The sequence below is a fragment of the Alligator sinensis genome, unplaced genomic scaffold (assembly GCF_000455745.1).
Source record: "Alligator sinensis unplaced genomic scaffold, ASM45574v1 scaffold55_1, whole genome shotgun sequence".
NCBI classification, from domain to species: domain Eukaryota; kingdom Metazoa; phylum Chordata; order Crocodylia; family Alligatoridae; genus Alligator; species Alligator sinensis.
In genome coordinates this window covers 1,630,516-1,652,367 of record NW_005842224.1, presented here as the reverse complement: position 1 = coordinate 1,652,367, position 21,852 = coordinate 1,630,516, and the positions used below count along the sequence as shown (strand labels likewise).

The 21,852-nt window shown below is 47.0% G+C and overlaps 1 long non-coding RNA gene across 1 annotated transcript; it reads left to right on the top strand.

Annotated features, from left to right (window-relative positions):
• Positions 1-2,689: 2,689 nt before the first annotated feature.
• Positions 2,690-3,832, top strand: LOC102380027. Its single transcript, XR_324262.3, has 3 exons — positions 2,690-2,752; positions 3,095-3,265; positions 3,421-3,832. It is a non-coding gene; the product is annotated as an uncharacterized LOC102380027 (long non-coding RNA).
• Positions 3,833-21,852: the final 18,020 nt, after the last annotated feature.

The following is a 21,852-nucleotide window of genomic DNA, read 5'->3' as shown; positions in this document are numbered from 1 at the left end:
CACATGTCCCCCCTGCAACCAGTCCCGCCAACTGGGGAGGGGGGGTCCCCAGTGTCAGATTTCACTGCCTGGCCCCCTGTGGCCAATCCCACAATGGCCGATCGCTGCAGCTGCTTCTGGGAGTGGCTGCAGCTGCTTCTGGGAGTGGCTGCAGTGATTGGCTGGCCCTTGCATGAGGGACACCGGCACTCCTGCCTGCCCCACCACCCATCCCTTAAGCAGCGAGTGCAGCTGATCAGGGCATGCATGATGCTCTCAGGGGGTGCATGTGCACCCCCATGCATTGTCACTGACAGAGGGGGACTCTTCCCTCTGCTTCTCCCCCATCACTGTGGGGTGGGGAGGGCAGGGCTCTCTGCTCCAGTTGCAGGGCTGACCCACCCCTCTGCTGTGTAGCTGGAGCAGGGACTGCCTCTAGCAGAGATGCTGGCTGGTTTGACCCTATTAAGGCCAAGTGGGCAGGGAGGGGGTTAATTCCTTCCTCTTTCCCCTCTTCTCCCACTGCAGCCATGGTCAACCTGTCTGCTGGGGAGCAGAGAAGAGGGGGTTGCAGCAGTGGCCCCTGGAGATGGCAGACTCTGGCTGCAGGGAAAGGATGCAGGGAGGAATTAACTCTTCTCCCTGCCCCCTTCACCTTAACAAGGCCATGCTGGATAGGTTGTCCCACAGGGTGGGAGTGGGGGATCTATTCCATGATGGGGGAACAGAGCAGCCCAGCCCCAGAGTGAGGCTCTTCCTTCCATTCCTCCCCCCCAGGGCAGGGGAAGCTCTGTTCCATGCTGGGGGGAACTCTTCTCCCTCCTCCTCCCAAAGGGGCAGTGGGAGCATGGAGCTCAGGTGGGGAGGGTGGGAGGTATAGGGACCTCGACACACTCCTCCCATGGCGGGCAGCTCCCATTGCCTGACAGCAGCAGCAGCAGCAGGTAGGGATGTCAGGGCCTGTGCAGGCATGGTTCCAGCCAGCCCTCACAGAGGGGGAAGCCCCACACAGAGCCAGCTGCTTCCCCTGCTCCCCAATGTGCAAGTCCCTCTGCTGGGAGTGGAGGGAGCCCCACCCCCTGCTTCTGCATAGTCTGCCAGCTCCAGGGGCTGCTGCTGTAGCCCTCTCCCCTCTACTCCCCAGCAGACAAGCTGACCATGGCTGCAGTTTGGGGATGAGGGGAAGGAGGGAAGAATTAACCCTCTCCCTGCTCACTTTGCCTTAACAGGGCCATGCTGGCCAGTGTCTCTGCAAGGGCCAGTTCCTGCTCCAGCTAGAAAGCAAAGGGATGGGCCAGCTCTGTGGCTGGAGCTAAGATCTCCACCCAGCCTAGAGATCATGCTGAGATGCTGAGGGAGTCTGGTTTATCTTAAACTAGCATGGGGTCTAGGACAGACATTGCATAAACTGGTTTGAGCCAAATCAATTAAGTCTGATATACTACATTTAACTAGGTTTATCTCAAACAGGTTTTGGCCCTTTTGAAACTGGTTTATGTGCACTGAACATCTGTTCTGTTACAGGTTTAAACCAGATTCTGATCACTTTAATCAGTTTATGTGTAATGGCTGTCCCTAGCCCAAGTAAACTGTAAACTTCAGTCAATATCAAGAGATCAAACAGTCTGATGCTGAAATGCTTTGCAGCTGGTAGGAGAGGAATGGTGCAAGTGTGGCACATTTTGCTTTCTGCTTTCCTAATGGGATTCTCCCAGTGCAGGTTTTCACTGTAGGCAACATAGGGTTTGCCTATTTCCTTTAAATCAGATTCAGTATAATTTTACCTACTTTTGCATAAAGCTTCTAAACATGACTCCTTGGGTCAGTTTTATCAACCTACTTGTTGGCATTTTCTGGGATCTTCCATGAGCTGGCTCATAACTTACTGCTAATTACAGTCAATAAATAAGGGTAAACAGCTTTTTTTTTTTCAAACTAATTCTGTTTCTGCGCAGTGAAACCATCCATCTACTTTTAAACAAATAAATTGGTTTTAATTATATAAGGCCAAATGATGACAGATACTAAAAGCAAGCTTCCAATTCTGAATCCCTCACTTCTGCAGATGGATGTGCTTTGTAGTTAATTCAGGAACTGCTTCACCTTTTTTCTCACCCTGTAAGGCCAAATGCATATTTGATAATTATGAGTATTTGTATCAAGCCTTACTCTTAGCTCTTTGTTAGAAGCAAGAAGTTTTCTGCTAGAGCAACAACAATAAAACAAGTAGTCTTTAATCCACTGCTATTCAACTGTATCTTTGCTGGAAATGAGCCCTGCAATTCACCACTGCAAAGACTCCAGCATGTTCAGTCATTCTGTAGAAAGTACTGCCTAGTATAAATAGTTTCTACCTGGTTTCTAAGAGCCAAGTCCTAGAGAAGGAGCACACCATTGATAAAAAAAATAACTTCAGTTTATGAAAACATGTTGATACTCAGGTACAGAGGGAAGGCCATGAAGGAAGCATAGTCCACCACTTCCTCCCATGTGGGATTTGGCACAGTGACTTGGGCCATTCATATACTGATAGTCCACACCCCTGGCTCACCCACAAATCTCCTCCTGCCATCTTCTGCAAAGGCATAACAGAAACCTGCCACTGTGATCTCTATAGCAACTTGTGGTTTCTCTGTACACAGATGCTACCTCTGCTGCAACCCCTTTACCCCATTAAAACACATCATGCATTATTATGCTAAAAAGCTGAGCTCAACAGAGGATCAGATGTTCAGTTAATGAAATTGGTTGTTACCGTTACATCATTAACCAGGTAAGTATGTTTGAGAGGGTTGTATCAAGTTATTCCTGGATTATTTCTATTGTTAGAATCACTTTAATTTATTTAACATTAAGTGTCTCATTTAATCGTCTACTAAAGATACAGAAAATGAAGGGGAAAAACAGTTAAAGCATTAGAAATGTACCTTTTTAGGCAAGACCTTCAGTTCAATAGTAGTTCTCATTGCTCCATTTAGCTGTTTAGGTTTGTTAAAGGGGAAGTCTGTTAGCCTCTCAGAAAGTAATTATCTGTCCTTCTTGAAGAAACGAAAATGTTATTTGAGATGGTTTAGAGCAGGCACTGCTGTTGAAGTCCATTCTGTGTTTTTTAAAGATAAAACAACAGAAAAGGGAAAAGGAAAGAGAACAGCAAGATGGAAAAGGCAGCTTCTGTTTCTTGTGCTGGCAATCATTTGCAACTGTACACCGAAGAAATACAGGACCAGCTCACACAGACCTGTCAGCAACTTGGGAACCTGACAAACTTCTACCATTGTCAGTCAATGTAAGATATTGTTTTCAGATGCATTTTTGATCATGGGTTCATAATAGCTGGGTAAAAGGCTGAATGATCTTGACCATGTTCATGATCTAGTAGGTGTTCAGTGTTTTGCTGAAGATAGTGAAGATGATGATGTTATCTGGGTCCCTCTCTTCCAGGCTTTGTCTGGTCAGTCCAAATCTCAGAGTGTCGAAGGTCCAGTGGTATGATGATGGATTCTGGGTCTCGAGACATGATCAAGGTAGCAGCTATAATGACAAACCACTCTTCTCACAATGCATGTCTCATTTAGTGACCTCCACAAAAACAATGTCCAAGAAGGGGTTGCAACTTTACCCCATTAATATTTAAAGTGAATTTTACTGATTTAAATTATAAACATTTCCTCCTATTTCTAGAATATTGAAGCTTGTTAAAATAAGCTATTGCTGTTCCAACAGCCTTGAAGACCCCTAGCTGTCATTCATTTTCTTACCTCTGTAGTATGGGGTATGGCTGTCCCACCAGGATCACCATCACAGAGATTTCAGGCTTTTGTGACATCTTGACCTCTTTTGTTTTCAGTCTGTGACATCCAGGTATGTATTTCAGAACTGAAATGTTTGGCCTAACTAAATTCATTGGGTTTGATACAGGTTTTTGATTGAAACTTAATGGTTTCTGCCTTGTGATCTACATAAAAACAGTAGAAAAATAATATTATGATTTAATTTTGATGAAACTATCATTGATGTTTCCAAAAAGACACCATGTGGTCTGTCAACACTACATTAGCATGACTACTGCTTTGTAACACAAGAACTGTAACAATGTACTATTGCAATGTATCTTCTTGTCCTACAGTGTAACTGCATTCATATTCACTTGAATAATGAGTCGTCATGTGGGAAGTATTTTCATTATTACTTGACGTTCCAGCATTGGAGTTTCCTGGCCAAAATACAGCCTAGTGCATACCAGCTGTCTGTCTCATTCTCCTTCATTTAATTTTTGTTGTTGTTTTTTCAAAGTGCTCATTGAGGTGACAAGAGTGAAAGCGATGGATAAATGCAAGTTTGAATATCTTTATTTCAAGATGACACTAATAGCTTCTAAGAATTCTTCTTTGCTGTACTTCAGATAAGAGTGGTGAGCCTGTAAATTCATTAGTGGGTAATGGAGCAACTTCACTTTATCTATGTCTCTTCACAGGGCTAGGGTTTTCATTCCGTGCCAGGAGTCATACATCACACTCAACATGTACGTCTCTAGAGCCAACTGAGAGAGAGTGCAGAAAAACTACTGTTAACAAGGGAGTAATTACATTCAGCATAAATTAATTATTGGTCACTCAGGACTGGAGGGAAAGGGCCACACAGACTGTATCTGACTGAGTTTCCACCTTTGAGGAAAGAAATATTCAAATATGAATCATAAGACAATATGAGATGGGCTCTTTCTGGTCTACTGATCTTTAACTTCACATATTTGCTAAAATGACATGTGGCTTATTTGCTTTAACACTATAAGTACATTGTTGTTCCTTTCTTTTTTCTTTAGGGCTCACATGAATGATGTTCATTTGGGACAAGGGTCATTCACAGCAGCCAGTATTAAGCCCAGTAAAGTGAAGCCAAGGGGGGCTTTAAAATGTAATTCAGCCAAAAGAACAGGGCACGGATCACTGGGCAGGTGATAGAAGGTGTTCATGAGGAATTTAGATTACCACATAGAGCAAATAAACCCTGAGAAATGGTGCAGTTAGAGACTAGTGAAATCTGGTAAATGAGAAGAGCAGAATTCGTTCCTAGTGAAAAGGAAGACGTACGATACACCTTGATCTCTCTGCTGGGAAAGTTAGCATTGGCTCATTGGTTCAGCTGCAGTGTAACTCTGAGACCCATACATGTGTAGGACTTTCATTGTAACTAACGTTGAATGGCATGGAGCCACATACACTCCTTCAAGGCTAGTTTCCAGATAACTAATCAGTAGATTTAAACCCCTAATTACTTTTTTAATGTTAAAATTGTACTAGGCACTGACAAAAATGAAAAGTCAAATTTAAAGCCAATCCCCCATAAATTATGACTTTTGCTGTTGTGGAAAATGAAAAGGAATACCGAGATGCAAGTGACGGATGTACGGTCAGCTAAGAACCTCTGCTCGGAATGTCCTGGCTTTTATTGTTCTCATTCAGTTCACTCTTCCTAAAAACAACGTGGTTAGAGAACTGTGGTTCATTCTATAAGTTCTCTCACTATGCATTCAGATTTGTGTACATCTCTTAGGATCAGCTACAAATGTAAGTTAAGCATATTTTTAAAGAGTTTTTATTATTCATTGAGTGCCAACAAAGCATTCACTCAAGCACAGAGCTAGGTGGAAAATAGTGTTCCTATCCCATTAAATTCTGAGATTTCAAAAATTTTCCCATTTTCTTCAGGACAAACTGACTTACTGTAACTTTTTCATTAAAGAAATCAACCCTCTGTCAAGATGGCACATTCCCTAAAATAATGTCCTAGTGATCAGACACTCACCTGAGACTTGGAAAACTCAAGGTTAAATCCCTATACTGCAAGATTCAGATCAGAGACCTGAATCCAGGTCTCCTCCATCCCAGGCAGGTGTCCTAAGCACCACATTATTCTAGAGCACAGTCTCTCTCATTCTTTTCATTGGACCTAAAATTCCATCAAAGACCTAAGATACCTTGCTAATGAAAATGTGGATGTAACATATGCTTTTATAAAAAGTTTTGTGGCAGTCGAGTGGTAGGCCGGGCTGTGGCCAGTAGCCCCGAAACGGCAGGCGGGTACTTTTACTGATGGAGCGGAATTAGGCACTGAAGCGTACTGGTTGAACAAAGAGATTGTTTACTTACGCCATTGGTGTATACAGCGTAGGAAGAGTTGACTAGCGTAGTTGCAGTTACAAACGCAGAAAAGACACTCTCAAAGACGCGAGAGAAACGAGATGAGACGAGAAGAAATTTCTGTAACCGGCTTACGGCGGTACCGGGGTCGGGGGTACGTCGGGACAGTCGAGGACGGGGAGTCGTTGGTGGGTGATCAGTCCGCCAAGTTCACTCCGAGATGTGCGCGGAGTTCTCCGACTTGGGCGGAAACTGCTTTAACTTTTATATGACTAACAAGCCAATCACTAGTTGCCAAATATGAATAATTTGGAACTGGCCAATGATGGTGTGTGTGTTTGCATAAAGCTGGCAGGAACTTTTCACTGCACCGGGGTTTTCTACCGTGGTGGAAAATTCCACTGTGGCGGGAAACCCCACAGCGTTATGGACATCAAATCAATGAAACCTTCCACTGTGACATAGGCACTCAACTCATTTGGTTATGACAAGTTTCAGTTGTGACAAACCAGCATATATCAATGGAAAATCATTTAGTTAAAACATTCCAAGCCAAGTTTAGTTCTGCACTGTAGAAAACAGTGCACCCTCAGTAGGTCCCAGTACAGATGTTCTTGAACCTGCTGTGCCCACCAGAAATGACCTGAGCAGGGTGTGGGGACCGGGGCAAATCAGCCCGTGCAGGGCCTGGCCACAGATGCAAGGAAACTGGTGGCAGATTTGGCAGTGAGGGGGAGGGGTGAGTGCTGAGCGGCTGGAGGTGCCGAATTTGGTGGCGGGAGGGAGAGTGGGGGCTGAGTGGCCAGATGTGAAGCTGGCAGCAGCACAGAGTCGCTGCAGCTGCTCCACCTAGCTCCATGGGGCCCCCCCAAAGTGCAGGACCCAAGGTGGTTGCCCCAATTTGCACCCCGCTAGGGACAGCCTTGGTGCCCAACCACATCCATTTACAGATGGCAAACCTAGAAACTAAATAGAGAAACTACTCTAGGGTCATGCATAGCAGCCATTCTCAAGCATGCTGGAAAACAAGCTCTCAAACAAGCCAGAGCAAAGTGCTTCCAGAGTGGCTTCACCAGGCATTTCCATGTGTGGCACATACAAATGAGAGCAGTTGGACGGGGATACAATGCAGATATACCTTTAGGGCACCTGTACACGTGCCAGACATCTGCACTGATGCATGCTAACTAATGTGATTAATTCATTAATTGAGTCTGCTGGAGTGTGCTAATTAACTTACTCCAGCAGTTTCCGTGTCACATTTTTTCTTTGCCCCCATGTTTCAAAATGGTGGCAGAGGCATTTTAACTAAAGTTTGTCTAAGAAGCTTTAGTTCAAGCACCCCCACTGCCATTTTGAAGCATGGGACACTGAACACACATGACGCTGCAGGCACTTTAATTAAAGTGTCCCCTCCTCCACCCGGGAGCACATGTATAGATATCCTTAGATTTCAAGGACTGACCCTGCCAGATGCCAAATTTTCATTTATGGAGATTATAGGATCCTAGGAAAGCAGGGCTAGAAAGGATCTCGTGGGCTAGTACAGACGATCAAAAAGCCCGAGGCTGAATTGATTCAGTCTTTGCAGGTTAGTCTAAACTGCAGAGATTAAATTGAAAAAGAAGTGAACAGTCATTTACTCGGCTCAGGCCAGAAGCTGGGGGGCACTACAGCACGGCTCTCTGGCATGTAGCCAGTAGGGGCTGTGTGTTTGCTTCCTCTTCCTGCTGTCCCCGAGGTCTCTGGGATTTGCAGTCCAAAGTCACAGTACCAGGACTTTTCAGGGTTGCTTATCACTTCCTCTTCCTGCTTCCAGGTGCCTCTGGGATTTGTAGTCCACAGTCGCAGCCAGCAGTAAATTTCAGCAGGGGAAGATGTGTTTAACCCCACTCCCTGGCCCTGGACCCCAGGTGGGGTTTGCCGGGGGTAGGCAGCTCCCTCCCCCTCCCAACTGGGCTGCATCCCCAGCTGGGATTGTCCCCCCCTCTACTTCCTTATCAGCCAGCCCTTACTGCTACAGCTAGGGAGCAGAGGGATGGGGCCAGCCCTGCTCTCTGGAGTAGACAGGACAGCCCAGCCCAGCCCAGAGGTGCAAAGCATGCTGGGATGCCGGGAGACTGTGATTTAACTTGAAACAGGAAGGGGTCTGGGACAGAAGTTTCATAAACTGCTTTGACCCAAATCAGTTAAGTTTGATACTACATTCAACTAGAGTTATCTTAAACCAGTTTCAGCCATTTTGAAACTGGTTTATGTGCACTGAGCTTCTGTTGTGTTACAGGTTTAAACCAGTTTCTGATCACTTAAACTGGTTTATGTGTAACTGCTGTCCCTAGCCATGGGGTCATTAAGTGTAGCCCCTTGCTTAAGGCAGGATCATCCTTTACTAAACCATCCCAGTCAAGCATCTGTCCAAATTGCTCTTGCAAATTTCCAGGGATGGAGGTTTTACAACTTCTCTAGGTAGCTTGTGCCAATGCTTGATCACCCTCATAATTAGGAAGTTCTTCTTAATCCTCAAGCTGAATTTCCTCTCCTGCAGTTTGAAGCCATGACTCCTACTCCTGTTGGCTATAGCCACCAAGAAAAGGCTATCACCATCCTTTTTCTAATAACTCTTCAAGTATTTGAAGACTGTTATCAAATCCACCCTGTCTTCTCTTCTCCAGACTAAATAACCCTAATTCTTTAAGCCTTTCCTCACAAATCATGCTTTCCAGGCAGTACTTCAGGTAAGGCCTCACCAGCACTTATTAAAGAGGAAGAATCACTTCCCTTGATTTACAAGAGACACTCCTGTTAACATAACCCAGTAGACTGTTGGCTTTTTTTTTTTGCAACAAGAGCACACTGTTGGCTCATTTTCAGTTTATAATTCACTTGAACTTTCAGGTCCTTTTCTGAAGTACTGCAGCCTAGCCAGTCATTCCCCAGTCTGAATTTGTGCATGCAAGTATTTCATCCCAAATGCAGGACTTTTGCATTTGTTGAATTTCATTTGATTGATTTCAGACCATTTCTCCAGTTTCTCCAGGTCATTCTGGATTGTAGCTCTATCCTCCAGCGTATCTGCAACTCCGCCCAACTTGGTGTCATCTGCAAATTTGCTAAGAACTCGCTCAATCCCATCATAAAAATCTTTAATGAAGATATTAAATAATACTGAACCCAGAATGGAACCCCACTTGCTATCTCCTCCTAACCAGACATTGAGCCATTGATGACTACTTGTTGAGCACAGAGACAAAAGCCATGTTAAAGTCAAGGTATATTATATCCATTACTCTCTCCCATCCACGGAGTGTCACCTTATGATGGAAGGAAATCAGGTTGGTCAGGCATGACTTGCTCTTGGTGAATCCATGCTGGCTGTTCCTGATCTCATTGTTTTCCTCTAGGTGCTTCACAGTAGATTCCTTGAGGACCTGCTTTATGACCTTTCCAGGTATTGAGGTCAAGCTGACTGTTCTGTAATCCCCAGATCCTCCTTCTTCTTTTTCTTAAACATGCGCACTATACTTGCCCTTTTCCAATCATCCAGAACTTCACCTGACCTCTACAAGTTCTCAAAGAAGACTGAAATTATCTTAGCCAGTTACTTCAGTACCTTAAGATGCATCCCATCCAGCGCTGCCAACTTGAAAGTATCTAGCTGCTCTAAGTAATTCCTAACTTGTTTTCCTACTACCACAGGCTGCTTGTCTCCTTCCTTATTTTTCCTTCTAACTGTGCTCATCATCTCGTAGTTGATATTATTGAAGACTGAAGTAAAAAAGGCATTACATTAAATATTTCAGCCTTCTCTGCAACATCCAGAACTAGGATGCCTTCTGCATTCTGTAAGGGTCCTATGATTTCTTTGGTGTTCCTCTTATTTTTTACTTCCTTGAAGAGCAACTTTTTATTGCTTTTTATGTCCCTTGCCAGTTGCACCTCAAAGTGTGTCATAGCCTTCCTAATTTTATCCCTGCATGCACTTGTGATACTCTTTTAACCTTCCCTAGTAATATGAACAAGTTTCCACTTTTTGTAGAGTTCCTTGTTGAGTTTCAATTTATTGAAAAGATTGCTCTCTAACCAGGCCAGTCTCCTGTTGTGCTTCCCATTCTTCTGTTGTATCAGGTTAGCTTGTTCCTGAGCTTCTAACACAGTCTCCTTAAAGTACAACCAGTTCCAGAGCCATCCTTAGGGAAAATGGTGCCCTGGGTGGACTTGTGTTTTGCATTTCACCCTCCCCCACCCTCGGCCACCAAGGTCAGCTGCCCTGTTGCAGGCAGGGGCAGGTGGGCAGGAGCATGGGGCACAGTCTCACAGGGAGGTGGAGTGGCATGGTGTGCCAGGCAGGCAGACAGGTACCACTACTGCTGTGCAAGAGCAAGGCAGACAGACTGGAGTGGGCACCACACCACCCATGTATACCTAGCCCAGCTTCTCTTAAGTAGCAGCTGGAGGTGAGTGATGGGCTGGGCTGGGCACTGCTCCTCCTGCCTGAGGTGGGGATCGGGCAGGGCAGGGAGAGATCAGGGCTGTGAACACAGGCTACTCACACGTGTGTATGTGTGTGCATGTGTGTGGCACATCTCTGACCAGCATGGGTGACTGGTGCCACCTTAGTCGGGGGGGGCATGTGCCCCACCTGCGACCAGTCCCGCTGACAGGGGGTCCCCTCACAGCTGATCTCACTTCCTGGGGTGGGGCCCCCCCTGCGGTCAATTGTTGCAGCCAATTGCTGCAGCCACTTCCGGGAGTGGCTGTGGCCACTTCTGGGAGCGGCTGCAGCAATCGGCCGGCACTTACAGGGTGGGCACTGGCACTCCTAAGTGGTGAATGCCGCTGGTCATGGGGTGCACTGATACTCTCAGGGGGTGCACATGCACCCCTGTGCACCCCCTACACGTTGCCACTACTGACCAGGTTGCCCTGGGCATTTGCCCTTGTTGTCTACTCCTAAAACTGCTTCTGGCCACCTCTCCTGGAGTTCATTTCACCTCAGATTTACCTCCCAGGGGATCCTGCCCAACATTCCCCTTAGTTTGTTAAAGTTTGCTTTTTTTTTTTGGAGCCCAGTGTCTTTGTGCTGGTGTTCTCCTTCCTTCCTCCTCTTAGAATCTTGAACTCTATAATTTTGTGGGCACTGCCACTAAAGTTACCTTTCACCTTCATGTTCTTGGCCAATTTCTCCCTGTTTGTGAGCAAGTCAACAAGAGCTCCCTGCCCCCCGCCCCCAGTTGGCTTTCTACCACCTGCACCAAAAACTTATCTCCAACACACTTCATGATTTGCTGTATTGCTGTGTACTGCTGTATCCCTCTCCCAATATATGGCATGGTAATTAAAGTCCCTTATAAGAACCAGGTCCTGGAATTTGGAAGCTTCTGTCAGTTGTTTAAAGAAGGCCTCATCCATCTCTTCCTTTGGGTTTGGTGGCCTTTAGCAGATACCCACAGTGAGCTCTCCCTTGCTACTCTTCCTTCTGACCTTTACCCAAAGGCTTTCAACAGGACTACCTCCCACTTTATATTACACCTCAGAACATGTGTAAATCTCCTTTATATATACCTCCTCCTTTCCCCCCACACCGCCAATCCTTCCTGAACAAGCTATACCTTTCCATGCCAGTACTTCAGTCATGTGAACTGTTTCACCACATTCCCATAATCCCAATTACATCAGAATTGATTCTATCTACTTCTTGCAAAAGTACATAAACTTTTCAAGTATTTAACCAAATGTTTTATTTTCTCCCTGAGGATACTGTAAGGCTGCTTCTATCACCATTCTCTTATTACATGTTTTTTAAAGATAATTTAAAGACTTTTAAAGATATTTTAGACTTACTTTCACTTAATCTGTCCAGGGGCCGCATTAAAGACTTTTCACTTTCAACTATTCTTATACTGCCTCACATTTCCTTCATTTTAATCAACTCATTTCAGAAATAGGAAAAAGAACTTGCATAGAAGTGACTAGAAGCCTGAATCTGAGATGTCATGGAATGATTACCGTGATACATCCAGCTCTCTGCCTACTACCCCATGCTGCTTATCCATGTGAGCACCAATGATATTTCCAGGGATGACCTGAGCAGATCACTGAATACTAGGCTCTGGGTGCAATGGTGAAGGGGACAGGGGCTCAGGTGATCCTCCCTTGATCCTTCTGATAAAGGCAAAGGGCCTGGGCAGGAGGGACACATCCTGCAGATCAATGCATGGCTGCACAGATGGTATCATCAGCATGGCTTTGGTTTCTTTGACCATGGAATGTTCCAAGAAGAGGAATTGCTAGGAAGGGATGGGACTCACCTGATGAAGAGAGGGAATCTTCACAGACAGGTTTGCTAACTTAGTGAGGAGGGCTTTAAACTAGGTTCATCAGGGAATGGAGGCCAAAGACTTGGTGGGATAGCTCACATGACTGGAGTACTGTCATGGATGGGCATGAACTGTTCAGGAAGGACAAGCAGGGAGAAGAGGAGGAGGAGTTGCACTTTATGTAAAAGAGCTGTATGAGTTGTCCAGAACTCCAGTATGAAATTGGAAACAGGCCTGTTGAAAGTCTCTGGGTTAGGGTCAGAGAGGAGAGCAACAAGGGTGATGTTATAGTGGGTATCTGCTATAGAGCACCAGACCAGGAGGATGAGACTTTCTTCAAATAGCTAGCAGAAATTTCCCAATCACAGATCCTCATTCTAATGGGGGACTTCAATCATCTTGATATGTGCTGGGAGGGCAATACTCAGACAATCCAGGAAGTTTTGGAGCATGCTGGGGACACCTTCTTGGTGCAAGTGCTAGAGTGGCCAGCTAGAGCCTGTGCTCTTTCTGACCTTACAAACAGGGAAGTATTGGTGGGGAATATAGAATTGGATGGCAACTTGGGCAGCAATGACCACAAGATGATTGTTTTCAGGATCCCAAGGAAAGGAAGGAAGGAAGGAGAGCAGCAGAGTATGGACCCTGGACTTCAGAAAAGCAGATTTTGACTCACTCAGGGAACAGATGAGCAGGATCCCCTGGGAGGCTAGTCTGAGGTGGAAAGGAGTCCAGGTGAGCTGGTTGTACTTTAAAGGAACCTTACTAAGAGCACAGGAACAAAATGTCCCAATATGCAGGAAGATAAGCAAGTATAGCAGAAGACAAGCCTGGGTTAGGAGGGAAGTTTTCAGTGAGCTAAAACCCAAAAGGAAGTTAACCCTTGTGGTTAATCACAGGATGAACATGAGCTGCCAGTGCGACATTGTAGTCAACAGAGCTAATAGCATAGTGGGATGCATTAGCCAACGTGTCACAAGCAGAGCTAAGAAAGTGATACTTCCTTTCTACTCGGCATTGGTGAGATCCCAGCTGGAGTACTGTGTCCAGTTCTGGGTTCTGCACTTCAAAAAAGTTGTGGAGAATCTTGAAAGGGTCCAGCAAAGGGCCACAAGAATGATTAAGGGCCTGGAGTACAAACCTTATGAGGAAAGACTAAGGGATCTGGGACTGTTCATCCTGGGGAAGAGAAGACTGAGGGGGGACTTAGTGGCCATCTATAAGTATGTAAGAGGTGAATATCAGGAGCTGGGAGAAAAACTGTTCACTAAGGTGTCCCAGGGGACAAGGAGTAATGGCTATAAACTGCTTGTAATAGGGAACCCTAGCCCTATTACCAGAAAGCAGGCTGGTCCCTTTAAGACCAGAACTTTCCAGGCACAGCCTGTTGGCAGGGTAGGGGTTAAAGCTGAGCCTTGCTGGCTGCTCAGGTGATGGAAGGGTGCAGGCTAGAACTATAAAAACAGTGGGCTGAGCTGGCAAAGGGGCTTGGCTGCAGGAGGGGTGAACTCCTGATGACTCCCAGAGAAGCTGCAGCAGCCCCACAAGAAAGAGTATTGCAGATGGTGGGAAGCAGAAGCACAGAGCCATGGAAAATGTAAGTTGGCAGACTGCTTTCCTTAACTTTATTTTTTTGGTTATAGCCCATGAGCGTACTGTTTGTGTTTGACTGGTAGTCTGGTGGTTTGCGGTAGAAGCTGTAGGGGAGAAGGAGGCCTCATTAGCACCTTGGGGTGCAGTCATAGAATCATAGAATCATAGAAGTAGGGTCAGAAGGGACCTTGTAGATCTTCAAGTCCGACCCCCTGCCTGGGCAGGAGAGAAACTGGGCCCAAGTGACCCCAGCCATGTAGGCATTGAGCCGCTTCTTAAAGACCCCCAGAGTAGGAGCCAGCACCACTTCCCTTGGAAGTTGGTTCCAAATCCTAGCCGCCCTAACTGTGAAGTAGTTCCTATGGGTGTCTAATCTGAACCTACTCTCCAACAACTTGTGGCCGTTATTTCTTGTTATCCCAGGGGGCGCTGGGGGAAACAAGGTCTCCCCCAAACCCTTCTGGTCCCCCCTAGTGAGTTTATAGATGGTCACAAGGTCCCCCCTCAGCCTTCTCTTGTGAAGGCTGAACAGGTTCAGGTCCTGTAGCCTCTCATTGTAGGGTCTGCCCTGCTGTCCCCGGATCAGGCGGGTGGCCCTCCTCTGGACCCTCTCAATGTTGTCCACATCCCTCTTGAAGTGGGGTGCCCAGAACTGGACACTATTCCAGCTGCGGCCTGACCAGTGTCGCGTAGAGGGGGAGGATCACCTCCTTGGCCCTACTTGAGATGCACCTGTGGATGCACGATAGGGTCCGGTTAGCACTGCCGACTGTGACCTCGCATTGTCAGGTCATGTTCATCTTGGAGTCAATAATGACTCCAAGATCCCTGTCTGCCTCCATGCTCTCAAGAAGGGAGTTTCCCATCTTATAAGTGTGCTGCTGGTTACTACTGCCCAAGTGCAGCACCCTGCACTTGTCAGTATTGAAACCTGTTTTTGTCAGCCCACCCTTGCAACCTATCCAGGTCTTTTTGCAGTTTTTCCCTCCCTGCTAGCATGCCCACCTCACCCCAGATTTTGGTATCATCAGTGAATTTGAACTGGTTGCTTTTCACTCCATCGTCCAAATCGCTGATAAGGAAATTGAACAGTGTGGGCCCAAGGACCGAGCCCTGGGGGACTCCACTGCCCACTTCCCCCCAGGTCGAATATGAACCATCCACCACCACCCTCTGAGTACGACCCTTCAGCCAATTAGCAATCCATCTGACCGTGTAGGCATCGATGCCACAGTCACCTAGTTTTCTAATGAGGATGGGGTGAGAGACAGTTTCAAAAAAGGCCAAAGGGCCCAGTACACTAGTGCATGCAGCTGTATAGGGCCAGTGGCCCAGAGCTGGCTGCAGGACTTTGAAGCTGGGTCCCAGTGGGTGGATCTTGGCCAGTAGCCCAAGCTATAAGAAAGGGGCCAAGCCTGAGGAGGCAGAAGACCCAACAACTTGGCACCCAGGGGTGCAGTGTGAAAGGGGTCCAGAAGGCCTGGTGCCATAGTGAGCACAAAAAGGAGGGCCACAGGCCACGAGAGTATTAAGGAGCTAGAGCCTCAGAGTCAAGCCCTACCTGGTGGGTTTAGGCTGGTAGGCCTAGCTAGAGAAAGACGGGGATGAAAAGCCCATGGTGGCTGAGAACCCCAACAGAGAAGTACAATAGGCAGTTTCCCACTTGTAAGAACATCTAAACAATATTTACATCAAGACGTGGCAGAAGAGTAAAGGTGGGATACAAGACAAACTACAGAAGTGAAGTATTAAAGGACTTCAAGGGTGCCCCTCATAGGCCAGTAAAATGCTGATGGGGAGGGCAATCTGTTACACTGTTAGAGGATGGCTTCAGGTTGGATGTAAGGAAGAACTTCTTTATGGTAAGGGTGACCAGAATCTGGAATAGACTTCCCAAGGAGGTGCAGTCCCCAACCTTGGAAATTTTCAAGAGGAGACTTGACAGACACCTTGCTGTGATTATTTGATCTCAGCAGTATTCCTGCCCAAAGCAGAGGGGTTGGACTCAATGATCTTTTGAGGTCCCTTCCAGTCCTTAATTTCTATGATTCTATGAAGACGTGAAAACTTGGGCAAATGAATAGGGAGGAGTATAGGAATATTGTTCAGGCATGCAGGGATGAAATCAGGAAGGCAGAGAGCAGTTGGAGTTGCAGCTAGCAAGGGATGTGAAGGGTAACAAGAAGGGTTTCAACAAGTATGTCAGCACCAAGAAGATCAGGGAAAGTCCCTTACTGAATGGGAGAGGCAACTAGTGACAGATGACATGGAAAAGGCTGAAGTACTTAATGTCCCTTTCACTTCAGTCTTTACAGGCAGGGTCAGCTCCCAGAATAATGCACCTGGCAGCATAGTTTGGGGAGGAAGTGAGCAGCCAACAGTGGTGGAAGAAAAGGTTAGGGGCTATTTAGAAAAGTTGGACATGTGCAAGTCCATAGGGCCGGACACAATGAACCCAAGGGTGCTGATGGAGTTGGCTCTTGTGATTGCACAGGTGCTGGCCCTTAGCTTTGAAAACACCTGGCAATTGGGAGAGGTCCTGGATAATTGGAAAAGGGAAAATATAGTGCCCATTTTTAAGAATGGGAAGAGGATCTGGGGAACTAGAGACCAGTCAGCCTCACCTCAGTCCCTGGAAAAATCATGAAGCAGGTCCCCAAGGAATCCAGTTATAAGCACTTGGAGGAGAAGAAGGTGATTAGGAACAGTCAGCATGGATTCACCAAGGGCAAGCCATGCCTGACCAAACTTGATTGCCTTGTACAATTATATGACTGGCTCTATAGATGTGAGAAGAGCATTGGACATAATACACCTTGATTTTAGCAAGGTTTTTCATACAATCTCCCACAACATTTTTGCATGCAAGCTAAGGAAGTATGGGTTGCATGAATGGATAGACAACTGGCTCGATGGACAGGCTCAAAAGGTAGTAATCAATGACTCCATGTCTAGTTGGCAGCTGGTATCAAGTAGAGTGCCCCAGGGGTCAGTCCTGGGGCAGGTTTTGTTCAATATCTTCATCGGTGATCACGAATATGGAATGGAGTGGGCCCCCAGGAAGTTTACAGATGACATTAAGCTGGGGAGAGTAGTAGATTGCAAGAAATGTCACAAAGTCCAATAAGGACAAGAGCAATGTCCTGCACTTAGGATGGCACAATTCCAAGCACTGGTACAGATTGGGGACTGACTGGCTAAGCAACAGCTCTGCAGAAAAGGACCCGGGGGTTACAGTGGACAATAAGCTGAATATGAACCAACAGTATGTCCTTTTGCAAAGAAGGCTAACAGCATACTGGGCTGCATTAGTAGGAGCACTGCCAGCAGATCAAGGTAAGTGATTATTCCCTTCTATTCAGCACTGGCAAGACCATATCTGGAGTACTGTGTCCAGCATGGAGAGGTGGCAGGAGGGCAGGCCACCAAGCCCGTTTTCTGATCACATCTGAGCTTCCAGCTCCCAGTGCACTGTCCCTGCCACCTTCTCCAGTCACTTGCACAGCCAGCCACCCTCCTGCTGCTTCCCCACACTGCCCCAGGGGCAAGCCAGCCCATTCCTGGATGGTTCCAGGTGGTGAAAAGGCAGCGGGGACAGTGCATGGGGTGCTGGAAGCCCTGGTTGAAAAAAAAGTGGCTAGGGGCCCAATTCTTTTTTTTTTTTTCTGGTGGAGCCTGCCCGCTGCCAGGCGGGGTGAGCTGCTGGCAGGCTGAGCAGTCCTTGAGCTGTTGGGGGCCCTGGTCTTTCCCTCTCTGGTAGTGGTGCCCCCTGGGGCTGCCTGGGTGGGCTGCTAGCGGGCTAGGTGCTGGCTCCAAGTTGGGACAGCACTTGGTCTGCTAGCAGCCCACCCAGGCAGCCCCAGAGGGTGCTGCTGCCGTGGAGGAAAGCACCAGGGCCCTCTACAGCTCAGGGGCTCCTCACCTTAGGTCCTCTAGTAGCCCACCTGGGCAGCCACAGGGGACACTGCTGCTGTGAGAGGGAGGGACTGGGCTTCACCCCATCTCCAGCTCAGGGCCCACTGACAGCTCACCCCCTGACTGCGAGCAGGCTCTGCCAAAAAGAAAAAAGATTCAGGTCTCTCACCATAACAGTGACAGAAGTTTGTAAATTGAAATGGTGGGTTTTCAATAGTCACAATTAAAAACCCACCAAATAAAAACCCACTGTTTCAATTTAGGGGAACTAAACCCCCATCACATGTACAAGCGACTGAGAAGAGAAGACTGAGAGGGAATTTAATAGCATCCTTCAACTGCCTGAAGGGTAGTTGTGAAGAGGATGGAACTAGACTGTTCTCGGTGGTGGCAGATGACCGGAAAAGGAGCAATGGTCTCAAGATTCAGCAAGGAGAGTTTAGATTAGATATTAGGAATACTTTCTCATGAGGAGGGTAGTAAAACACTGGAACAGATTACCCAGAAAGGTTGTGGAATCTGCATCCTTGGAGGTTTTATAAGACCTGGCTAGACAAAGCATTGGCTGGGATGATTTAATTGGGAATGATCCTGCTTTGAGCAGGGGTTTGGACTAGATGACTTCCTGAGGTCCTTTCCAACCCTCATTTTCTATGATTCCATGACTTATTAGGCTGAGAAGCCACTTCCAAGGTCTTGCTTCTGCTTCCTTCAAGCCCATGGGAATTCAGCAAATGTGCAGTCAAGCTGTGACCACAACCATGTCCTTGGAATCATCATCCTGAAGTCTGGGAGTTTCACCTGACTTCAACTTACGGTTTCAACTCATCACATGAGCAGACAGAGAAATCCATAAATAAAACACACACATCAGCAATGACTGGCTAGGCTTCAGTACTGCACAAAAGGAGCTAGTGCAGCTCAAGCTAAATATGAGCCAACAGTGTGCTCTCTCTAGAGAAGAAGCCACTAGCGTACTAGGTGGTATTAACAGGAAAATAATTTGCAACTCAAGGCTTCTTAAGGCTTTGGCCCAGGTTACATGTATAACATCAGAAATCTGTTGAATATTGTGATGTCATAAATTATGGCACTTTTGGAGTAGTTTCAGGTTTCAGACCTGAATGACAATGACATGTCACTAGAGATCTGGTAAGCAGGGGAGTGGACAGAAGCCAGAACTCTAGTCCTCCCCTGCAGTGGGATAGGAGGGGGAGGGTGGCATATAGCTGGGAGGCAGAGAAACCAGCATGGAGTCTCCCCTCCCTCCACATCCAGCAGGAGTCCAGCCAGAGCAGAGGGTGGGAGGGGAGAAATCTTGAAAAACTGTTTGAAGTGAGGCAGGGGGGAATAAAGAGAAAGTAGTGAAAAAAAATTAAAAAAATTAAAGGACTAAAATCTCACATGTGCCTTAGTGTATTGGGATTAGATCAGAGAGGGGAACAGGATTAGAGGCAGCAGGGGTTGTGCTGGCTGGGAGGTGGGAAGCTATCTGGGCCTGGTTGGCGAGGCCTTGAGGTTGGGAAAGCATGCTTTCCCTGGCTCCAGTGTCCCATGTAGCTGTGTCAGTTTCAGCTAGAGCACAGAGTTGCAGGACCTCTGCTAAAACTGATGAGGCCATGCCAAAGCACAGAGCCCAAGAGAAGCAGCCTCCCTAGGGCTCTGTGCTTGGGCTGGAATTGAGCTTCGCGGAGCTACACCACACAGCTGGGGGAAGCAGGCTTCCCTGGCTCCATGGTCTCTCTGCAATTAGGCTCAGAGCAGTTGCTCTCAGCAGGAGGGAGGGGAGAAAGAGCCACTAGACTTGTGGCAAGAGTGGCTGAGAGTTGTGCATCCTGGGGTGCTGGAGGAATGAAAGTAAAGCATTTTACCTTCCCTGAGCAGTCAAACAATGCTCTGGAATGGCATGGGTAAAATGTTTCCAAGATAAACTTCCTTTTGAGTGGCTTATCTTTAAAACATTTAGAGGGTACTTATGGCATTTTAACACCCCTTGCTCATGTTTTAAATGCCTTTATGATGTTTTTAACTTGTGCCAAGGCCCTTACACTCTATTCAGTACTGGTGAGGCCTCAGCAGGGGTACCAGTTTGTGCTACCAGTTTGTACCCAGTTTGAGGCACAGTTGTTCAAGAAAGATAGACAAACTGGAGAGAGTCTAGCAGAGAACAAAGATGATTAGAGCTTTAGGAAATATGATTTATGAGAATAAAGTTAGAAGAAAGTTGTAGCTCTTTATGTTAGGGAGCAGTACACATCTTCCATCATCGAGGCGGAGGTAGAGGAGGGGAATACCGAGGCATTGTGGGTCAGCATCCAGGGTGGGGCAGGGGAAAAGGACTTGGTAGTGGGGGTCTACTACAGTCCTCCTCACCAGGATGATGAGCTAGACAAGGTATTCTCCAGGCAGCTCTCAGATGCCATTCAGGCAAGGGAGGCAGTGGTCATAGGGGATCTAAATTACCTGGATATCTGCTGGGAGGAGCAGATGGCCAAAACAAGCCACTCGTGTAGGTTCTTACACTGCACGCAGGACCTCTACCTAACCCAGGTGGTGTCCAGTCCCACCAGGGGTAGTGCCTTGCTAGACCTGGTCTTAGCAATGGGATGATCTTGAGGGGAACCTGTGAGCACACAATAACCTGGGAGATAGTGACCATCACTTGGTAGAGTCCACTATCCAGCGAAGGGTGGTAAAAATATCCAGTGAGGCTAAAGTGTTAGACTTCAGAAGCGCCAACTGTAGTAAATTTAGGCTAGTCAGCGAGGTGGCAGAACTCAAGAGCATCGAGCAAATGGGGTTCAGGAGGATTGGAGGTTTCTCAAGGGAGTAACCCTTGGGGTACAAAAGGAGTCTATCTCCTTATGCAGGAAATGGGGTAAGGGGATAAAAAAGCCCCCTTGGCTGAACAGGGAACTCCAGAAAAGACTGGGGGCAAAGAAAGAGATTTATAGGCAGTGGAAGCAGGGAGCAGCTGCCAAAGAGGAATACACCTCCCTGGCATGCTATTGCAGGGAATTAGTTAGGCGGGCCAAGGCAGGACTAGAGCTTAGGTGGGCTACAACAATTAAGGACAATAAAAAGTCCTTCTACAGATACATAGCAAGCAAAAGGAAAGCGCAGAGTAACATAGGGCTCCTGCAGGACAAATCAGGACAGTTGGTGGTTGATGCAAGGAAAAGGCAGAGCTCTTCAATGACTTCTCTGCTTCAGTATTCCTAAGTACTGACTGAGACAATTCCCCCACCTGGAGCATAGACAGATGTCCAAAAGGCACCAGACCACCAAAGGTTAATGCTGACTTAGTGAAGGAGCACTTGGAAGGGCTGGATGGGTACAAGTCAGCTGGCCCGGATGACCTTCATGCATGGACGCTGGCATGGCTGTATGAGCACTCATGGTGCTCCGGCCAGGTCCCTGAGGACTGGAAAAGGGCCAATGTGGTGCCCATTTTTAAGAAGGGATGATCTGGGTAACTTTAGGCCAGTCAGTCTTACCTCTATCCCTGGGAAAATACTGGAAAAAATCATCAAAGAGCGCATTTGTGAAGGCCCAACAGGGGAAATGATGCTGAAAGGAAACTAGCATAGGTTTGTCACAGGTAGATCCTGCCTGACAATCCTTATAGCCTTTTATGATCAGGTCACACACTACCTTGACACAGGAGCTGAGGCTGATGTCATCTACCTGGATTTTAGGAAGGCTTTCGACACAGTTTCGTATTCTATTTTCATAGGGAAGCTAGCAGGCTGTGGAGTGGACGCCTACACAGTCAGATGGGTGGTCAACTGGCTTAGGGACCGCACCCAGAGAGTGGTTGTGGATGGGTCATTCTCGGCCTGGAAGGAGGTGGGCAGTGGGGTCCTGCAGGGTTCGGTCTTTGGACTGGAGTTATTTAATATCTTCAT